The sequence below is a fragment of the Oncorhynchus nerka genome, linkage group LG23 (assembly GCF_034236695.1).
Source record: "Oncorhynchus nerka isolate Pitt River linkage group LG23, Oner_Uvic_2.0, whole genome shotgun sequence".
Taxonomy (NCBI): Eukaryota; Metazoa; Chordata; class Actinopteri; order Salmoniformes; family Salmonidae; genus Oncorhynchus; species Oncorhynchus nerka.
In genome coordinates, this window is record NC_088418.1 from 10,013,870 (window position 1) to 10,035,046 (window position 21,177).

Sequence of the window (21,177 nt, forward strand, 5' to 3'; positions counted from 1 at the left end):
TACTGAGCAGTCTGTAATGGAACTATCACACTGAGTCACTGAGCAGTCTGTAATGGAACTATCACACTGAGTTACTGAGCAGTCTGTAATGGAACTATCACACTGAGTCACTGAGCAGTCTGTAATGGAACTATCACACTGAGTCACTGAGCAGTCTGTAATGGAACTATCACACTGAGTCACTGAGCAGTCTGTAATGGAACTATCACACTGAGCAGTCTGTAATGGAACTATCACACTGAGTCACTGAGCAGTCTGTAATGGAACTATCACACTGAGTCACTGAGCAGTCTGTAATGGAACTGTCACACTGAGCAGTCTAATGGAACTATCACATTGAGTCACTGAGCAGTCTGTAATGGAACTAGTCACACTGGAACTATCACTGAGCAGTCTAGCAACTATCACACTGAGCAGTCTGTAATGGAACTATCACACTGAGTCACTGAGCAGTCTGTAATGGAACTATCACACTGAGTCACTGAGCAGTCTGTAATGGAACTATCACACTGAGTCACTGAGCAGTCTGTAATGGAACTATCACACTGAGCAGTCTAATGGAACTATCACACTGGAACTATCACACTGAGTCATTGAGCAGTCTAATGGAACTATCACACTGAGCAGTCTGTAATGGAACTATCACACTGAGTCATTGAGCAGTCTAATGGAACTATCACACTGAGCAGTCTGTAATGGAACTATCACACTGAGCAGTCTGTAATGGAACTATCACACTGAGCAGTCTGTAATGGAACTATCACACTGAGTCACTGAGCAGTCTAAAATGGAACTATCACACTGAGTCATTGAGCAGTCTAATGGAACTATCACACTGAGTTACTGAGCAGTCTGTAATGGAACTATCACACTGAGTCACTGAGCAGTCTAATGGAACTATCACACTGAGTCATTGAGCAGTCTAATGGAACTATCACACTGAGTCATTGAGCAGTCTAATGGAACTATCACACTGAGCAGTCTGTAATGGAACTATCACACTGAGCAGTCTAATGGAACTATCACACTGAGCAGTCTGTAATGGAACTATCACACTGAGTCATTGAGCAGTCTAATGGAACTATCACACTGAGCAGTCTGTAATGGAACTATCACACTGAGCAGTCTGTAATGGAACTATCACACTGAGCAGTCTAATGGAACTATCACACTGAGTCACTGAGCAGTCTGTAATGGAACTATCACACTGAGTCAATGAGCATCACACTGAGTCACTGAGCAGTCTAATGGAACTATCACACTGAGTCACTGAGCAGTCTGTAATGGAACTATCACACTGAGTCATTGAGCAGTCTAATGGAACTATCACACTGAGTCAGTGAGCAGTCTAATGGAACTATCACACTGAGTTACTGAGCAGTCTGTAATGGAACTATCACACTGAGTCACTGAGCAGTCTGTAATGGAACTATCACACTGAGTCACTGAGCAGTCTGTAATGGAACTGTCACACTGAGAAGTCTAATGGAACTATCACATTGAGTCACTGAGCAGTCTGTAATGGAACTATCACACTGAGTCACTGAGCAGTCTGTAATGGAACTATCACACTGAGCAGTCTGTAATGGAACTGTCACACTGAGCAGTCTAATGGAACTATCACATTGAGTCACTGAGCAGTCTGTAATGGAACTATCACACTGAGTCACTGAGCAGTCTGTAATGGAACTATCACACACTCTAATGGAACTATCACACTGAGCCAGTCTGTAATGGAACTATCACACTGAGTCACTGAGCAGTCTGTAATGGAACTATCACACTGAGTCACTGAGCAGTCTGTAATGGAACTATCACACTGAGTCACTGAGCAGTCTGTAATGGAACTATCACACTGAGCAGTCTAATGGAACTATCACACTGAGCAGTCTGTAATGGAACTATCACACTGAGTCATTGAGTCACTGAGCAGTCTGTAATGGAACTATCACACTGAGTCATTGAGCAGTCTAATGGAACTATCACACTGAGCAGTCTGTAATGGAACTATCACACTGAGCAGTCTGTAATGGAACTATCACACTGAGTCATTGAGCAGTCTAATGGAACTATCACACTGAGCAGTCTGTAATGGAACTATCACACTGAGCAGTCTGTAATGGAACTATCACACTGAGCAGTCTAATGGAACTATCACACTGAGCAGTCTGTAATGGAACTATCACACTGAGTCACTGAGCAGTCTGTAATGGAACTATCACACTGAGTCACTGAGCAGTCTGTAATGGAACTATCACACTGAGTCACTGAGCAGTCTGTAATGGAACTATCACACTGAGCAGTCTAATGGAACTATCACACTGAGCAGTCTGTAATGGAACTATCACACTGAGTCATTGAGCAGTCTAATGGAACTATCACACTGAGCAGTCTGTAATGGAACTATCACACTGAGTCATTGAGCAGTCTAATGGAACTATCACACTGAGCAGTCTGTAATGGAACTATCACACTGAGCAGTCTGTAATGGAACTATCACACTGAGCAGTCTGTAATGGAACTATCACACTGAGTCACTGAGCAGTCTGTAATGGAACTATCACACTGAGTCATTGAGCAGTCTAATGGAACTATCACACTGAGTCACTGAGCAGTCTAATGGAACTATCACACTGAGTCATTGAGCAGTCTAATGGAACTATCACACTGAGTCATTGAGCAGTCTAATGGAACTATCACACTGAGCAGTCTGTAATGGAACTATCACACTGAGCAGTCTAATGGAACTGAGCAGTCTGTAATGGAACTATCACACTGAGCAGTCAATGGAACTGAGCAGTCTGTAATGGAACTATCACACTGAGCAGTCTAATGGAACTATCACACTGAGCAGTCTGTAATGGAACTATCACACTGAGTCACTGAGCAGTCTAATGGAACTATCACACTGAGCAGTCTGTAATGGAACTATCACACTGAGCAGTCTGTAATGGAACTATCACACTGAGCAGTCTAATGGAACTATCACACTGAGTCACTGAGCAGTCTGTAATGGAACTATCACACTGAGTCAATGAGCATCACACTGAGTCACTGAGCAGTCTAATGGAACTATCACACTGAGTCACTGAGCAGTCTGTAATGGAACTATCACACTGAGTCATTGAGCAGTCTAATGGAACTATCACACTGAGTTACTGAGCAGTCTGTAATGGAACTATCACACTGAGTCACTGAGCAGTCTGTAATGGAACTATCACACTGAGTCACTGAGCAGTCTGTAATGGAACTATCACACTGAGCAGTCTAATGGAACTATCACACTGAGTCACTGAGCAGTCTGTAATGGAACTATCACACTGAGTCACTGAGCAGTCTGTAATGGAACTATCACACTGAGCAGTCTAATGGAACTATCACACTGAGCAGTCTGTAATGGAACTATCACACTGAGTCACTGAGCAGTCTGTAATGGAACTATCACACTGAGTCACTGAGCAGTCTGTAATGGAACTATCACACTGAGTCATTGAGCAGTCTAATGGAACTATCACACTGAGCAGTCTGTAATGGAACTATCATACTGAGCAGTCTAATGGAACTATCACACTGAGCAGTCTGTAATGGAACTATCACACTGAGCAGTCTAATGGAACTATCACACTGAGCAGTCTGTAATGGAACTATCACACTGAGCAGTCTAATGGAACTGAGCAGTCTGTAATGGAACTATCACACTGAGTCACTGAGCAGTCTAATGGAACTATCACACTGAGCAGTCAATGGAACTATCACACTGAGCAGTCTGTAATGGAACTATCACACTGAGCAGTCTAATGGAACTATCACACTGAGTCACTGAGCAGTCTGTAATGGAACTATCACACTGAGTCAATGAGCATCACACTGAGTCACTGAGCAGTCTAATGGAACTATCACACTGAGTCACTGAGCAGTCTGTAATGGAACTATCACACTGAGTCATTGAGCAGTCTAATGGAACTATCACACTGAGTTACACAGTCTGAATGGAACTATCACATTGAGTCACTGAGCAGTCTGTAATGGAACTAACTGAGTCACTGAGCAGTCTGTAATGGAACTATCACACTGAGCAGTCTAATGGAACTATCACACTGAGCAGTCTGTAATGGAACTATCACACTGAGTCACTGAGCAGTCTGTAATGGAACTATCACACTGAGTCACTGAGCAGTCTGTAATGGAACTATCACACTGAGTCATTGAGCAGTCTAATGGAACTATCACACTGAGCAGTCTGTAATGGAACTATCATACTGAGCAGTCTAATGGAACTATCACACTGAGCAGTCTGTAATGGAACTATCACACTGAGCAGTCTAATGGAACTATCACACTGAGCAGTCTGTAATGGAACTATCACACTGAGCAGTCTAATGGAACTATCACACTGAGCAGTCTGTAATGGAACTATCACACTAAGTCACTGAGCAGTCTAATGGAACTATCACACTGAGCAGTCTGTAATGGAACTATCACACTGAGCAGTCTGTAATGGAACTATCACACTGAGCAGTCTAATGGAACTATCACACTGAGTCACTGAGCAGTCTGTAATGGAACTATCACACTGAGTCAATGAGCATCACACTGAGTCACTGAGCAGTCTAATGGAACTATCACACTGAGTCACTGAGCAGTCTGTAATGGAACTATCACACTGAGTCATTGAGCAGTCTAATGGAACTATCACACTGAGTTACTGAGCAGTCTGTAATGGAACTATCACACTGAGTCACTGAGCAGTCTGTAATGGAACTATCACACTGAGTCACTGAGCAGTCTGTAATGGAACTGTCACACTGAGCAGTCTAATGGAACTATCACATTGAGTCACTGAGCAGTCTGTAATGGAACTATCACACTGAGTCACTGAGCAGTCTGTAATGGAACTATCACACTGAGCAGTCTGTAATGGAACTATCACACTGAGTCACTGAGCAGTCTGTAATGGAACTATCACACTGAGTCACTGAGCAGTCTGTAATGGAACTATCACACTGAGTCACTGAGGAGTCTGTAATGGAACTATCACACTGAGTCACTGAGCAGTCTGTAATGGAACTATCACACTGAGCAGTCTAATGGAACTATCACACTGAGCAGTCTGTAATGGAACTATCACACTGAGTCATTGAGCAGTCTAATGGAACTATCACACTGAGCAGTCTGTAATGGAACTATCACACTGAGCAGTCTGTAATGGAACTATCACACTGAGCAGTCTGTAATGGAACTATCACACTGAGTCACTGAGCAGTCTGTAATGGAACTATCACACTGAGTCATTGAGCAGTCTAATGGAACTATCACACTGAGCAGTCTAATGGAACTATCACACTGAGCAGTCTGTAATGGAACTATCACACTGAGTCATTGAGCAGTCTAATGGAACTATCACACTGAGCAGTCTGTAATGGAACTATCACACTGAGCAGTCTGAAATGGAACTATCACACTGAGCAGTCTAATGGAACTATCCCACTGGTCAACTCTGTATGGAACTATCACACTGAGTCATTGAGCAGTCTAATGGAACTATCACACTGAGTCAGTGAGCAGTCTAATGGAACTATCACACTGAGCAGTCTGTAATGGAACTATCACACTGAGCAGTCTAATGGAACTATCACACTGAGTCACTGAGCAGTCTGTAATGGAACTATCACACTGAGTCAATGAGCATCACACTGAGTCACTGTCTAATGGAACTATCACACTGAGTCACTGAGCAGTCTGTAATGGAACTATCACACTGAGTCATTGAGCAGTCTAATGGAACTATCACACTGAGTCAGTGAGAAGTCTAATGGAACTATCACACTGAGTTGCTGAGCAGTCTGTAATGGAACTATCACACTGAGTCACTGAGCAGTCTAATGGAACTATCATACTGAGCAGTCTGTAATGGAACTATCACACTGAGTCACTGAGCAGTCTGTAATGAAACTATCACACTGAGTCACTGCAGTCTAATGGAACTATCACACTGAGTCACTGAGCAGTCTGTAATGGAACTATCACACTGAGTCACTGAGCAGTCTAATGGAACTATCACACTGAGCAGTCTGTAATGGAACTATCACACTGAGCAGTCTGTAATGGAACTATCACACTGAGCAGTCTAATGGAACTATCACACTGAGTCAGTCTGTAATGGAACTATCACACTGAGTCACTGAGCAGCAATGGAACTCACACTGAGCAGTCTAATGGAACTATCACACTGAGCAGTCTGTAATGGAACTATCACACTGAGTCATTGAGCAGTCTAATGGAACTATCACACTGAGCAGTCTGTAATGGAACTATCACACTGAGCAGTCTGTAATGGAACTATCACACTGAGCAGTCTGTAATGGAACTATCACACTGAGTCACTGAGCAGTCTGTAATGGAACTATCACACTGAGCAGTCTAATGGAACTATCACACTGAGTCATTGAGCAGTCTAATGGAACTATCACACTGAGTCATTGAGCAGTCTAATGGAACTATCACACTGAGTCATTGAGCAGTCTAATGGAACTATCACACTGAGTCACTGAGCAGTCTGTAATGGAACTATCACACTGAGTCATTGAGCAGTCTGAGCAGTAATGGAACTATCACACTGAGTCAGTGAGCAGTCTGTAATGGAACTATCACACTGAGCAGTCTGTAATGGAACTATCACACTGAGCAGTCTAATGGAACTATCACACTGAGTCACTGAGCAGTCTGTAATGGAACTATCACACTGAGTCAATGGAACATCACACTGAGTCACTGAGCAGTCTAATGGAACTATCACACTGAGTCATTGAGCAGTCTAATGGAACTATCACACTGAGAAGTCTAATGGAACTATCACACTGAGTTACTGAGCAGTCTGTAATGGAACTATCACACTGAGTCACTGAGCAGTCTAATGGAACTATCATGAGCAGTCTGTAATGGAACTATCACACTGAGTCACTGAGCAGTCTAATGGAACTATCACACTGAGTCACTGAGCAGTCTAATGGAACTATCACACTGAGTCACTGAGCAGTCTGTAATGGAACTATCACACTGAGTCACTGAGCAGTCTAATGGAACTATCACACTGAGCAGTCTGTAATGGAACTATCACACTGAGTCAGTCTAATGGAACTATCACACTGACACTGAGCAGTCTGTAATGGAACTATCACACTGAGCAGTCAATGGAACTGAGCAGTCTGTAATGGAACTATCACACTGAGCAGTCTGGAACTATCACACTGAGCAGTCTGTAATGGAACTATCACACTGAGTCACTGCAGTCTAATGGAACTATCACACTGAGCAGTCTGTAATGGAACTATCACACTGAGCAGTCTGTAATGGAACTGAGCAGTCTAATGGAACTATCACACTGAGTCACTGAGCAGTCTGTAATGGAACTATCACACTGAGTCATTGAGCAGTCTAATGGAACTATCACACTGAGTCAGTGAGAAGTCTAATGGAACTATCACACTGAGTTGCTGAGCAGTCTGTAATGGAACTATCACACTGAGTCACTGAGCAGTCTAATGGAACTATCATACTGAGCAGTCTGTAATGGAACTATCACACTGAGTCACTGAGCAGTCTAATGGAACTATCACACTGAGTCACTGAGCAGTCTAATGGAACTATCACACTGAGTCACTGAGCAGTCTGTAATGGAACTATCACACTGAGTCACTGAGCAGTCTAATGGAACTATCACACTGAGCAGTCTGTAATGGAACTATCACACTGAGCAGTCTGTAATGGAACTATCACACTGAGCAGTCTAATGGAACTATCACACTGAGTCACTGAGCAGTCTGTAATGGAACTATCACACTGAGTCACTGAGCAGTCTAATGGAACTATCACACTGAGCAGTCTAATGGAACTATCACACTGAGCAGTCTGTAATGGAACTATCACACTGAGTCATTGAGCAGTCTAATGGAACTATCACACTGAGCAGTCTGTAATGGAACTATCACACTGAGCAGTCTGTAATGGAACTATCACACTGAGCAGTCTGTAATGGAACTATCACACTGAGTCACTGAGCAGTCTGTAATGGAACTATCACACTGAGTCACTGAGCAGTCTAATGGAACTATCACACTGAGTCACTGAGCAGTCTAATGGAACTATCACACTGAGTCATTGAGCAGTCTAATGGAACTATCACACTGAGTCATTGAGCAGTCTAATGGAACTATCACACTGAGTCACTGAGCAGTCTAATGGAACTATCACACTGAGTCATTGAGCAGTCTAATGGAACTATCACACTGAGTCATTGAGCAGTCTAATGGAACTATCACACTGAGTCACTGAGCAGTCTGTAATGGAACTATCACACTGAGTCATTGAGCAGTCTAATGGAACTATCACACTGAGTCAGTGAGCAGTCTAATGGAACTATCACACTGAGCAGTCTGTAATGGAACTATCACACTGAGCAGTCTAATGGAACTATCACACTGAGTCACTGAGCAGTCTGTAATGGAACTATCACACTGAGTCAATGAGCATCACACTGAGTCACTGAGCAGTCTAATGGAACTATCACACTGAGTCATTGAGCAGTCTAATGGAACTATCACACTGAGTCAGTGAGCAGTCTAATGGAACTATCACACTGAGTTACTGAGCAGTCTGTAATGGAACTATCACACTGAGTCACTGAGCAGTCTAATGGAACTATCATACTGAGCAGTCTGTAATGGAACTCTCACACTGAGTCACTGAGCAGTCTAATGGAACTATCACACTGAGTCACTGAGCAGTCTAATGGAACTATCACACTGAGTCACTGAGCAGTCTGTAATGGAACTATCACACTGAGTCACTGAGCAGTCTAATGGAACTATCACACTGAGCAGTCTGTAATGGAACTATCACACTGAGCAGTCTAATGGAACTATCACACTGAGTCACTGAGCAGTCTGTAATGGAACTATCACACTGAGCAGTCTAATGGAACTATCACACTGAGCAGTCTGTAATGGAACTATCACACTGAGCAGTCTAATGGAACTATCACACTGAGCAGTCTGTAATGGAACTATCACACTGAGTCACTGAGCAGTCTAATGGAACTATCACACTGAGCAGTCTGTAATGGAACTATCACACTGAGCAGTCTGTAATGGAACTATCACACTGAGCAGTCTAATGGAACTATCACACTGAGTCACTGAGCAGTCTGTAATGGAACTATCACACTGAGTCAATGAGCATCACACTGAGTCACTGAGCAGTCTAATGGAACTATCACACTGAGTTACTGAGCAGTCTGTAATGGAACTATCACACTGAGTCACTGAGCAGTCTGTAATGGAACTATCACACTGAGTCACTGAGCAGTCTGTAATGGAACTGTCACACTGAGCAGTCTAATGGAACTATCACATTGAGTCACTGAGCAGTCTGTAATGGAACTATCACACTGAGTCACTGAGCAGTCTGTAATGGAACTATCACACTGAGCAGTCTGTAATGGAACTATCACACTGAGTCACTGAGCAGTCTGTAATGGAACTATCACACTGAGTCACTGAGCAGTCTGTAATGGAACTATCACACTGAGTCACTGAGCAGTCTGTAATGGAACTATCACACTGAGTCACTGAGCAGTCTGTAATGGAACTATCACACTGAGCAGTCTAATGGAACTATCACACTGAGCAGTCTGTAATGGAACTATCACACTGAGTCATTGAGCAGTCTAATGGAACTATCACACTGAGCAGTCTGTAATGGAACTATCACACTGAGTCATTGAGCAGTCTAATGGAACTATCACACTGAGCAGTCTGTAATGGAACTATCACACTGAGCAGTCTGTAATGGAACTATCACACTGAGCAGTCTGTAATGGAACTATCACACTGAGTCACTGAGCAGTCTGTAATGGAACTATCACACTGAGTCATTGAGCAGTCTAATGGAACTATCACACTGAGTCACTGAGCAGTCTAATGGAACTATCACACTGAGTCATTGAGCAGTCTAATGGAACTATCACACTGAGTCATTGAGCAGTCTAATGGAACTATCACACTGAGCAGTCTGTAATGGAACTATCACACTGAGCAGTCTAATGGAACTATCACACTGAGCAGTCTGTAATGGAACTATCACACTGAGTCATTGAGCAGTCTAATGGAACTATCACACTGAGCAGTCTGTAATGGAACTATCACACTGAGCAGTCTGAAATGGAACTATCACACTGAGCAGTCTAATGGAACTATCCCACTGAGTCACTGAGCAGTCTGTAATGGAACTATCACACTGAGTCATTGAGCAGTCTAATGGAACTATCACACTGAGTCAGTGAGCAGTCTAATGGAACTATCACACTGAGCAGTCTGTAATGGAACTATCACACTGAGCAGTCTAATGGAACTATCACACTGAGTCACTGAGCAGTCTGTAATGGAACTATCACACTGAGTCAATGAGCATCACACTGAGTCACTGAGCAGTCTAATGGAACTATCACACTGAGTCACTGAGCAGTCTGTAATGGAACTATCACACTGAGTCATTGAGCAGTCTAATGGAACTATCACACTGAGTCAGTGAGAAGTCTAATGGAACTATCACACTGAGTTGCTGAGCAGTCTGTAATGGAACTATCACACTGAGTCACTGAGCAGTCTAATGGAACTATCATACTGAGCAGTCTGTAATGGAACTATCACACTGAGTCACTGAGCAGTCTAATGGAACTATCACACTGAGTCACTGAGCAGTCTAATGGAACTATCACACTGAGTCACTGAGCAGTCTGTAATGGAACTATCACACTGAGTCACTGTCTAATGGAACTATCACACTGAGCAGTCTGTAATGGAACTATCACACTGAGCAGTCTGTAATGGAACTATCACACTGAGCAGTCTAATGGAACTATCACACTGAGTCACTGAGCAGTCTGTAATGGAACTATCACACTGAGTCACTGAGCAGTCTAATGGAACTATCACACTGAGCAGTCTAATGGAACTATCACACTGAGCAGTCTGTAATGGAACTATCACACTGAGTCATTGAGCAGTCTAATGGAACTATCACACTGAGCAGTCTGTAATGGAACTATCACACTGAGCAGTCTGTAATGGAACTATCACACTGAGCAGTCTGTAATGGAACTATCACACTGAGTCACTGAGCAGTCTGTAATGGAACTATCACACTTAGTCATTGAGCAGTCTAATGGAACTATCACACTGAGTCACTGAGCAGTCTAATGGAACTATCACACTGAGTCATTGAGCAGTCTAATGGAACTATCACACTGAGTCATTGAGCAGTCTAATGGAACTATCACACTGAGCAGTCTGTAATGGAACTATCACACTGAGCAGTCTAATGGAACTATCACACTGAGCAGTCTGTAATGGAACTATCACACTGAGTCATTGAGCAGTCTAATGGAACTATCACACTGAGCAGTCTGTAATGGAACTATCACACTGAGCAGTCTGTAATGGAACTATCACACTGAGCAGTCTAATGGAACTATCACACTGAGTCACTGAGCAGTCTGTAATGGAACTATCACACTGAGTCATTGAGCAGTCTAATGGAACTATCACACTGAGTCAGTGAGCAGTCTAATGGAACTATCACACTGAGCAGTCTGTAATGGAACTATCACACTGAGCAGTCTAATGGAACTATCACACTGAGCAGTCTAATGGAACTATCACACTGAGTCACTGAGCAGTCTGTAATGGAACTATCACACTGAGTCATTGAGCAGTCTAATGGAACTATCACACTGAGTCAGTGAGCAGTCTAATGGAACTATCACACTGAGCAGTCTGTAATGGAACTATCACACTGAGCAGTCTAATGGAACTATCACACTGAGTCACTGAGCAGTCTGTAATGGAACTATCACACTGAGTCAATGAGCATCACACTGAGTCACTGAGCAGTCTAATGGAACTATCACACTGAGTCACTGAGCAGTCTGTAATGGAACTATCACACTGAGTCATTGAGCAGTCTAATGGAACTATCACACTGAGTCAGTGAGCAGTCTAATGGAACTATCACACTGAGTTACTGAGCAGTCTGTAATGGAACTATCACACTGAGTCACTGAGCAGTCTAATGGAACTATCATACTGAGCAGTCTGTAATGGAACTCTCACACTGAGTCACTGAGCAGTCTAATGGAACTATCACACTGAGTCACTGAGCAGTCTAATGGAACTATCACACTGAGTCACTGAGCAGTCTGTAATGGAACTATCACACTGAGTCACTGAGCAGTCTAATGGAACTATCACACTGAGCAGTCTGTAATGGAACTATCACACTGAGCAGTCTAATGGAACTATCACACTGAGTCACTGAGCAGTCTGTAATGGAACTATCACACTGAGTCACTGAGCAGTCTAATGGAACTATCACACTGAGCAGTCTAATGGAACTATCACACTGAGTCACTGAGCAGTCTGTAATGGAACTATCACACTGAGCAGTCTAATGGAACTATCACACTGAGTCACTGAGCAGTCTGTAATGGAACTATCACACTGTGTCACTGAGCAGTCTGTAATGGAACTATCACACTGAGTCACTGAGCAGTCTGTAATGGAACTATCACACTGAGCAGTCTGTAATGGAACTATCACACTGAGTCACTGAGCAGTCTAATGGAACTATCACACTGAGCAGTCTGTAATGGAACTATCACACTGAGTCACTGAGCAGTCTGTAATGGAACTATCACACTGAGTCACTGAGCAGTCTGTAATGGAACTATCATACTGAGTCACTGAGCAGTCTGTAATGGAACTATCACACTGAGTCACTGAGCAGTCTGTAATGGAACTATCACACTGAGTCACTGAGCAGTCTGTAATGGAACTATCACACTGAGTCACTGAGCAGTCTGTAATGGAACTATCATACTGAGTCGTTAACACTGCTGCCTGATTGCTGAGGAGGGACAGGAAATAATGGGCTCTTGAAACACAGCAGGAAAGTGAGGTAAAATAATATACTGTTCTCTTCTGAGCTACATTGTGTTGAGACATGAGAAAATAATCAACAATTTCATACAGATGAAGAATCTTAACCTTTTACTGCAGTGGGCTAAATCAGGGTCAGACAGAGTGTTTCTTGGTCTTCACGACTCTCGAGTGGCACAGCGGTCTACGGCACTGCATCTCAGTGCAAAAGGTGTCACTACGGTCCCTGGTTTGAATCCAGGCTCTGTCACATCCCGCAGCGCACAATTGGCCCAGTGTCGTCCAAGTTTGGCTGGGGTAGGCTGTACTTGTGAATAAGAATTTGTTCTTAACTGTCTTGCCTAGTTAAATGAAGAAAAAAAAACAGTTGTACCATGTCAGAAATGTATTCACTTTTGTTTTCAACCCAATATGACATTTGATGTACTACACAGAAGACTGAGATGTAACAAAACCGTTTGACATAGAACCGTTTGACATAGAAACACCAGATTTTCAGTAGAGGTTTCTTGAAATAATGTTTATTAATTATGGAATTCTTAAACAAAAAATATATATGAATAACATTCCACCCATGAGGCCACTAGAGAGCTATCTGGCCACTAGAGAGCTATCTGGCCATTTGACTGAAGTCAAGGGCTACTTTGGCCTATATTGTCACAGCAAAATAATCCTACAGCAACAGGATTTAAACGTTTAGTCCATATTGTTGCTTGATCCGTGCTTAGGCTATTAGCTGGCCAAACGTAGGCTACATGAAAAGTGGTATACTGTGGTATACTGTGGAAAAGTGGTATAAGTCTTAATGCCACGTGCACAAGTACAGTGAAAAGCCTTTCTTGCAAACACTAAACCCAACAATGCTGTAATCAATATCAATGTAGCACCAAGAATAACAAAAGGTAGAACAAAAACCACAGGAGAAATAGAAATAACAAGAACACGAGAGGTAAGCTATTTACAGGGTCAGTTCCAATAACACATTTACAAAGTGCAGGGATACTGATGTGATAGAGGCAGAGTGCATTCGACAAATATTCAGACCCCTTGACTTTTTCCACATTTTTGTTACATTACAGCCTTATTCTAAAAATGATTAAATACTTTTTTTTCTTTCTTTAAATCAATACATAATGATAAAGAAAAAACAGGTTTAGATTTTTTTGCAAATTTATACAAATAAAAAAAACTGAAATATTACATTTACATAAGCAGTCAGACCCTTAATTCAGTACTTTCTTGAAGCACCTTTGGCAGTGATTACAGTCTTGAGTCTTCTTGTATGATGCTACAAGCTTGGCACACCTGTATTTGGGGAGTTTCTCCCATTTGTCTCTGCAGATCCTCTCAAGCTCTGTCAGGTTGGATGGGGAGCGTTGCTGCGCAGCTATTTTCAGGTCTGTCCAGAGATGTTTGATTGGGTTCAAGTCCGGGCTCTGGCTGGACCACTCAAGGACATTCAGAGACTTGTCCCAAAGCCACTCCTGCATTGTCTTGGCTGTGTGCTTAGGGTTGTTGTCCAGTCTGAGGTCCTGAGCACTCTGGAGCAGGTTTTCATCAAGGACCTCTCTGTCCTTGGCTCCGTTCATCTTTCCCTCGATCCTGACTAGTCTCCCAGTCCCTGCTGCTGAAAAACATCCCTACAGAATGATGCTGCCACCACCATTCTTCACTGTAGGGATGGTGCTAAGTTTCCTCCAGGCCAAAGAGTTCAATCTTGGTTTTATCAGACCAGAGAATCTTGTTTCTCATAGTCTGAGAGTCCTTTAGGTGCCTTTTGCAAACTCCAAGTGGGCTGTTATGTGCCTTTTGCTGAGGAGTGGCTTCCGCCTGGCACTCTACGGACAATTCTTTCTACCTCGTGGCTTGGTTTTTGCTCTGACATGCATGGTCAACTATGGGACCTTATATAGACAGGTCTGTGCCTTTCCAAATCATGTTCAATCAATTGAATTTACCACAGGTGAAACCCAATCAAGTTGTGGAAACATCTCAAGGATGATCAATTTAAACATAATGCACCTGAGCTCAATTTTGAGTCTCATAGTAAAGGGTCTGAATTCTTATGTAAATAATGTATTTCTGTTTTTTATTTGTAATACATTTGCAAAAATGTGTAAATACCAGTTTTCGCTTTGTCATTGTGGGTTATTGTGTGTAGATTGATGAGGGGGAAAAAAAATAACTTAGTCAATTTTAGAATAAAGCTGTAACGTAACAAAATGTGTAAAAAAAGTCAAGGGGTCTGAATACTCTCCAAATGCACTGGGGTAAAGTGGCATCAGGATATATATGATAAACAAATTAAAAGCAGTGTATATGATGATCGTATGCGAGTGTGTGTGTAGAGTCAGTAAAAATGTGTGTGCGCATGTTATCTGTGTGTGAGCAAATTAAGTGAGTGTGTGTGTGTGTGTGTGTGTCTGTGTGTTGAAGTGTCAGTGTGCGTGAGTGTGTGTAGAGTCCTGTGAGTGTGCATAGAAACAGTGCATTTCAGGTAGTCCCAGTGATGTACTGGACTGTAGCACCATGCAATCAAAGGCAATGCTGTTGCCATACCAAGCCTTTATGCAGACAGTCAAGATGCTCTCGATGGTGCAGCTGTAGAACGTTTTGGGGATTTGAGAGCCCATGACAGATCTTTTTTAATATAACCGTGTGTTAGTGTGAGTTTTCAGTGAATTTATCACAACGCTCATCTGCATTTATAAATAAATACTTGTTTTTGCATGGATTCCACAACGAGGTTTGCTTTTAACAGCTAGGACCGCTATTTCTTGTCCTGGAATCCCGCTTAACTTAACTCGTAGTCTTGTTTGACAGATCCGCTAACCTAGCTAAGCTGCTAGCCATCAAGCTAAAGAAGTTAGACCAAGACTAGTTTTCCAATTAATCACTCTTTGCCTGGAGAAGTAAATGAACGGCTCCAGCGCTGTAGGAGCTGTATCTACTACGCTTTGTTTCGGGACAAACTGGATCACTCAGAGGTCCAATGCGGCAATTATTTGCTTGCAGAGGATTATAGGCTTGAGGTGGCTTCCTTGATCACGCAGGTCGCCAGCCTACGTAAGAAACTGGGAAAAACACAGAGTGGAATGTTTACCTTTTCTACACCGGTGGCTGGACTGCATTCGCGCTTGTTGGATGCATCTCCGCCTTGTCGTCATCCGACTGGCCGGGGTTGTCCGGAGTTGGTTCGCCAGGGGAGCCATCTCCTGCCTCTCCTCCCACATCTGATAGCTGAGTCGAATGATCACAGCAAGAGGAGTATGGCAATCAACGATGGTCTCATGTCACGAGCCGTGGTAGCCAAAGACAGCAGCCTACCGCAAAGCAGTCTATGTTCCCATCGAGAGGCACGGAGCGGTTACAAACAAGGAATAGTTTTGCCGCCCTGGAGCCTGATCTTCCTGAACCTTGGTCGCTGGGCAACCTGTGTCTGCGGCCGCTGTGCCTACTCCTATTTCTTCCCCTACGATGTCGAAGTCGACGTCGCCAACCTTCCGCCCCTGCTCTGGATCGAATCGGAGGCCATCCTCCATCTGTCGGCGGCCTGCATCGGGTGCCAGGAGCTACGGGCTCAAGTTATCCTGCCTCCCACCTGTCCTTAAAGGGTTGTGAAGTGAGGGAGTGGGTGGATTTCCTAGTCCTTCTCACCAGCTGTGATTTTGGGCAGCTCCATGGTAAGTAATGTGACAATTCCTGGTGCAAAAACAATGTCCCGGAGCTCGAATAAATTACATTACTAGGCTGCTCCTGAATGTACTACTTCAGGACATGGAAATCAATTCTATCGTAGTCCATGTGGGTTTTAATGTCATCATGAAGGGGAGCTCTGAACAGTTGAAACTGGATTTCAAAGAGCCGATTGGCTCTCTGCTAGACACTAATAAAAGACCCATGATATCTGGCCCTGTGCCCTCCCTGAATCGTGGCATTGAACACTTTAGCAGGATTCTTTCTCTTCACAACATGGCTATGCGATTATTAAAGCTCAATGGGTGTAACTTTTGTTGACAATTTCAAACCCTTTTGGAAACAAAACACGTTTTATCAGGAGGATGGGATCCACCCAAATCATCTGGGTTTCCTGGATCCTTTCACAGCATGATAAGGCTGCATTGAGACAATGACTTATCAATGACCCAAATCAAGCTAATTTAATCCCTACCATTGTGACTCTGAGTCATCGTAATGCTTTAGCAAATGTACATTATACAAGGGGCGTTGTAAGACACAATGTAAGTAACCTAATTTATGTCCTCTAACTGCCCTGAATGCCTGACCCTACAGTTATTGTATGCAGCTATCATGTGCCTATGAACCAGATTTATGCTGTTAGTACCGAGGTGGTATGCCCCTGCATTAACATAAATAACATGAGAATATCTACTTCTGCTAAGATTCCCAGTAAAGCAATGAAAACAAGCAAGCATCCCAGAAAAGTGCTAAAAATAGCCCACATTAACACATGCAGCTTAAGAAACAAGGTTCATGAAATTAACAACTTCCTACTAACAGATGACATTCGTATTCCGACTATCTCTGAAACTCACTTGGATAATACATGGTTAGAACATCTACAGAAAAGACTGAAATGCCAGTGGTGGAGGTGTTGCTGTTTATATTCAGAACCACATTCCTGTAAAGATTAGAGAGGACCTTGTGTTAAATACTTTTGAAGTAATACGACTACAGGTTCATCTGCCTCTCCTAAAGCCCATTCTGGTGGAAAGCTGCTATAGACCACCATGTGCTAACAGCCAGTATCTGGATACCATGTGTGAAATGCTTGATAATCTATGTGATATCATATCAACAGAGAGGTATATTGTCTGGGTGATTTCAATATTGACTGACTTTCATCAAGCTGCCCACTCAAGAAAACGATTTGAATTGTAACTGGTGCCTGCAACCTGGTTCAGGTTATCAGTCAACCTACCAGGGTAGTTACAAACAGCACAGGAATGAAATCAACAGGTATTGATCACATCTTTACTAATGCATCAGAAATGTGCTTGAATGAAGTATCCAGATCCATCGGATGTAGTAATCACAATATAGTATCCATATCTAGGAAAACCAAAGCTCCAAAGGCTGGGCCTAATAGAGTGTAAAAGATGTCATACAATCATTTTTGTAGTGATTCCTATGTTGTTGATGTAAATAATATTTTTTGGGGGGTTGAAGGTAATGAGGAGCAAACAGAATCTACACTTGGCACATTTCTGAAATTGCCTATCCGAGTTACTAATAAGCATGCACCCATTAAGAAAATGACTGTAAAAACTGTGAAATAAATTGGATTGATGAGGAATTTAACATTTGTTTGGTTGAGATGGACGAGGCAAAAACAATGGCAAATAAGTGTCTGCACAATCGATTGGCAAACATATTGCAAATTGAGAAATCATGTGACTAAACTGAATAAAAAGAAACGACACAAAGATAAATGACAAAGAGTTTTGGAGCACCTTCAATGAAATTTTGGAGAAAAAAAAGGCAAACTCAGCTCCATAATTCATGGAATCAGATGGCTCATTCATCACAAAATCGACTGATATTGCCAACTACTTTAATTATTTTTTCATTGGCAAGATTAGCAAACTTAGGCATGACAGGCCAGCAACAAATGCTGACACTACACATCCAAGTATATCTGACCAAGCATTGTCATTTTCTATTTCGTAAAGTGAGTGTGGAAGAGATGAAACAAATATTTGTTGTCCATCAACAACGACAAGCCACCGGGGTCTGACAACTTGGATGGAAAATGACTGAGGATAATAGCGGACGATATTGCCACTCCTATTCGCCGTATCTTCAATCTAACCCTACTAGAATGTGTGTGCCCCCAGGCCTGGAGGGAAGCAAAAGTAATTCTGCTATCTAAGAATTGTAAAGCCCCCTTTACTGGCTCAAATAAGGACCAATCAGCCTGTTACCAACCCTTAGTAAACTTTTGGAAAAATTGTGTTTGACCAGATACAATGCTATTTCACAGTAAACAAATTGTCTACAGGCTTTCAGCAGGCTTACAGGGAAGGACACTCAACAAGCACAGCACTTACACAAATGGCTGATGATTGGCTGAGAGAAATTGATGATAAAATGATTGTGAGGGCTGTTTTGTTAGAATTCAGTGCTGCTTTTGACATTATCGATCATAGTCTGCTGCTGGAAAAACGTATGTGTTATGGCTTTACATTCCCTGCTATAATGAGGATAAAGAGTAAAGCCAGTGTGTCTATGTATGTGGGTGACTCAATACTATACATGTCAGCTACTAAAGCGACTGAAATGACTGCAACACTTAAAGAGCTGCATTTAGTTTCAGAATGGTTGGCAAGGAATAAGTTAGTCCCTGTTCCCAAGAAAGCTAAGGTAACTGAGCTAAATGACTACCGCCCCGTAGCACTCACTTCCGTCATCATGAAGTGCTTTGAGAGACTAGTCAAGGACCATATCACCTCCACCCGACCTGACACCCTAGACCCACTCCAATTTGCTTACCGCCCCGATAAGGCCACAGACGACGCAATTGCCATCACACTGCACACTGCCCTAAACCATCTGGACAAGAGGAATACCCATGTAAGAATGCTGTTCATCGATTACAGCTCAGCATTTAACACCATAGTACCCTCCAAACTCGTCTTCAAGCTCGAGACCCTGGGTCTCGACCCCGCCCTGTGCTACTGGGTACTGGACTTCCTGACGGGCCGCCACCAGGTGGTGAGGGTAGGTAACAACATCTCCACCCCGCTGATCCTCAACAATGGGGCTCCACAAGGGTGCGTTCTCAGTCCTCTCCTGTACTCCCTGTTCACCCACGACTGCGTGGCCATGCGCGCCTCCAACTCAATCATCAAGTTTGCAGATGACACTACAGTGGTAGGCTTGATCATCAACAACGACGATACGGCCTACAGGGAGGAGGTGAGGGCCCTCGGAGTGTGGTGTCAGGAAAATATCCTCACACTCAATGTCAACAAAACTAAGGAGATGATCGTGGACTTCAGGAAACAGCAGAGGGAGCACCCCCTATCTACATTGACGGGACAGTATTGGAGATGTCACGTTTTGACCTTAGTTCCTTTTTTATGTCTTTGTGTTAGTTTGGTCAGGGTGTGAGTTGGCGTGGGTAGTCTATGTTCTTTTTTCTATGTTGTATTTCTGTGCTTGGCCTGGTATGGTCCTCAATCAGAGGCAGCTGTCGATCGTTGTCTCTGATTGAGAATCATACTTAGGCAGCCTGTTCTCCCCATTTTGGTTGTGGGTGATTGTTTTCTGTTTTGTGAGTATTCCTTACAGAACTGTTTCGTTCTCCCTCTTTATTATTTTTGTCATTTCAGTGTTCAGTTTATTTTGTTTATTGAAATGAACACTTACCACGCTGTCTCCTTCACCAGACGAAAACCGTTACAGGAGAGGGTGGAGAGTTTTAAGTTCCTCGGCTTACACATTACGGACAAACTGAAATGGTCCACCCCCACAGAAAACGTGGTGAAGAAGGCGCAGCAGTGCCTCTTCAACTACAAAAGGCTGAAGAAATTCGGCTTGTCATCAAAAACACTCAAACTTCTACAGATGCACAATCGAGAGCATCCTGTCGGGCTGTATCACTGCCTGGTACGGCAGCTGCTCCGCCCATAACCGGAAGACTCTCCAGAGGGTAGTGAGGTCTGCAAACTACCTGCCCTCCAGGACACCTACACCACCCAGGAAGGCCATAAAGATCATCAAGGACAACAACCACCCGAGCCACTGCCTGTTCACCCCGTTATCATCCAGAAGGCGAGGTCAGTACAGGTGCATCAAAGCTGGGACCGAGAGACTGAAAAACAGCTTCTATCTCAAGGCCATCAGACTGTTAAACAGCCATCACTAACATTGAGTGGCTGCTGCCAAAATACTGACTCAACTCCAGCCACTTTAATAATGGAAAAATTGACGTAATCAATTTATCACTAGCCACTTTATATAATGTTTACATACCCTACATTACTCATCTCATATGTATATACTGTACTCCATACCATCTACTACATCTTTCCTATGCTGTTCGGACATCACTCATTTATATATTTTTATGTACAGTGCCTTGCGAAAGTATTCGGCACCCTTGAACTTTGCGACCTTTTGCCACATTTCAGGCTTCAAACATAAAGATATAAAACTGTAT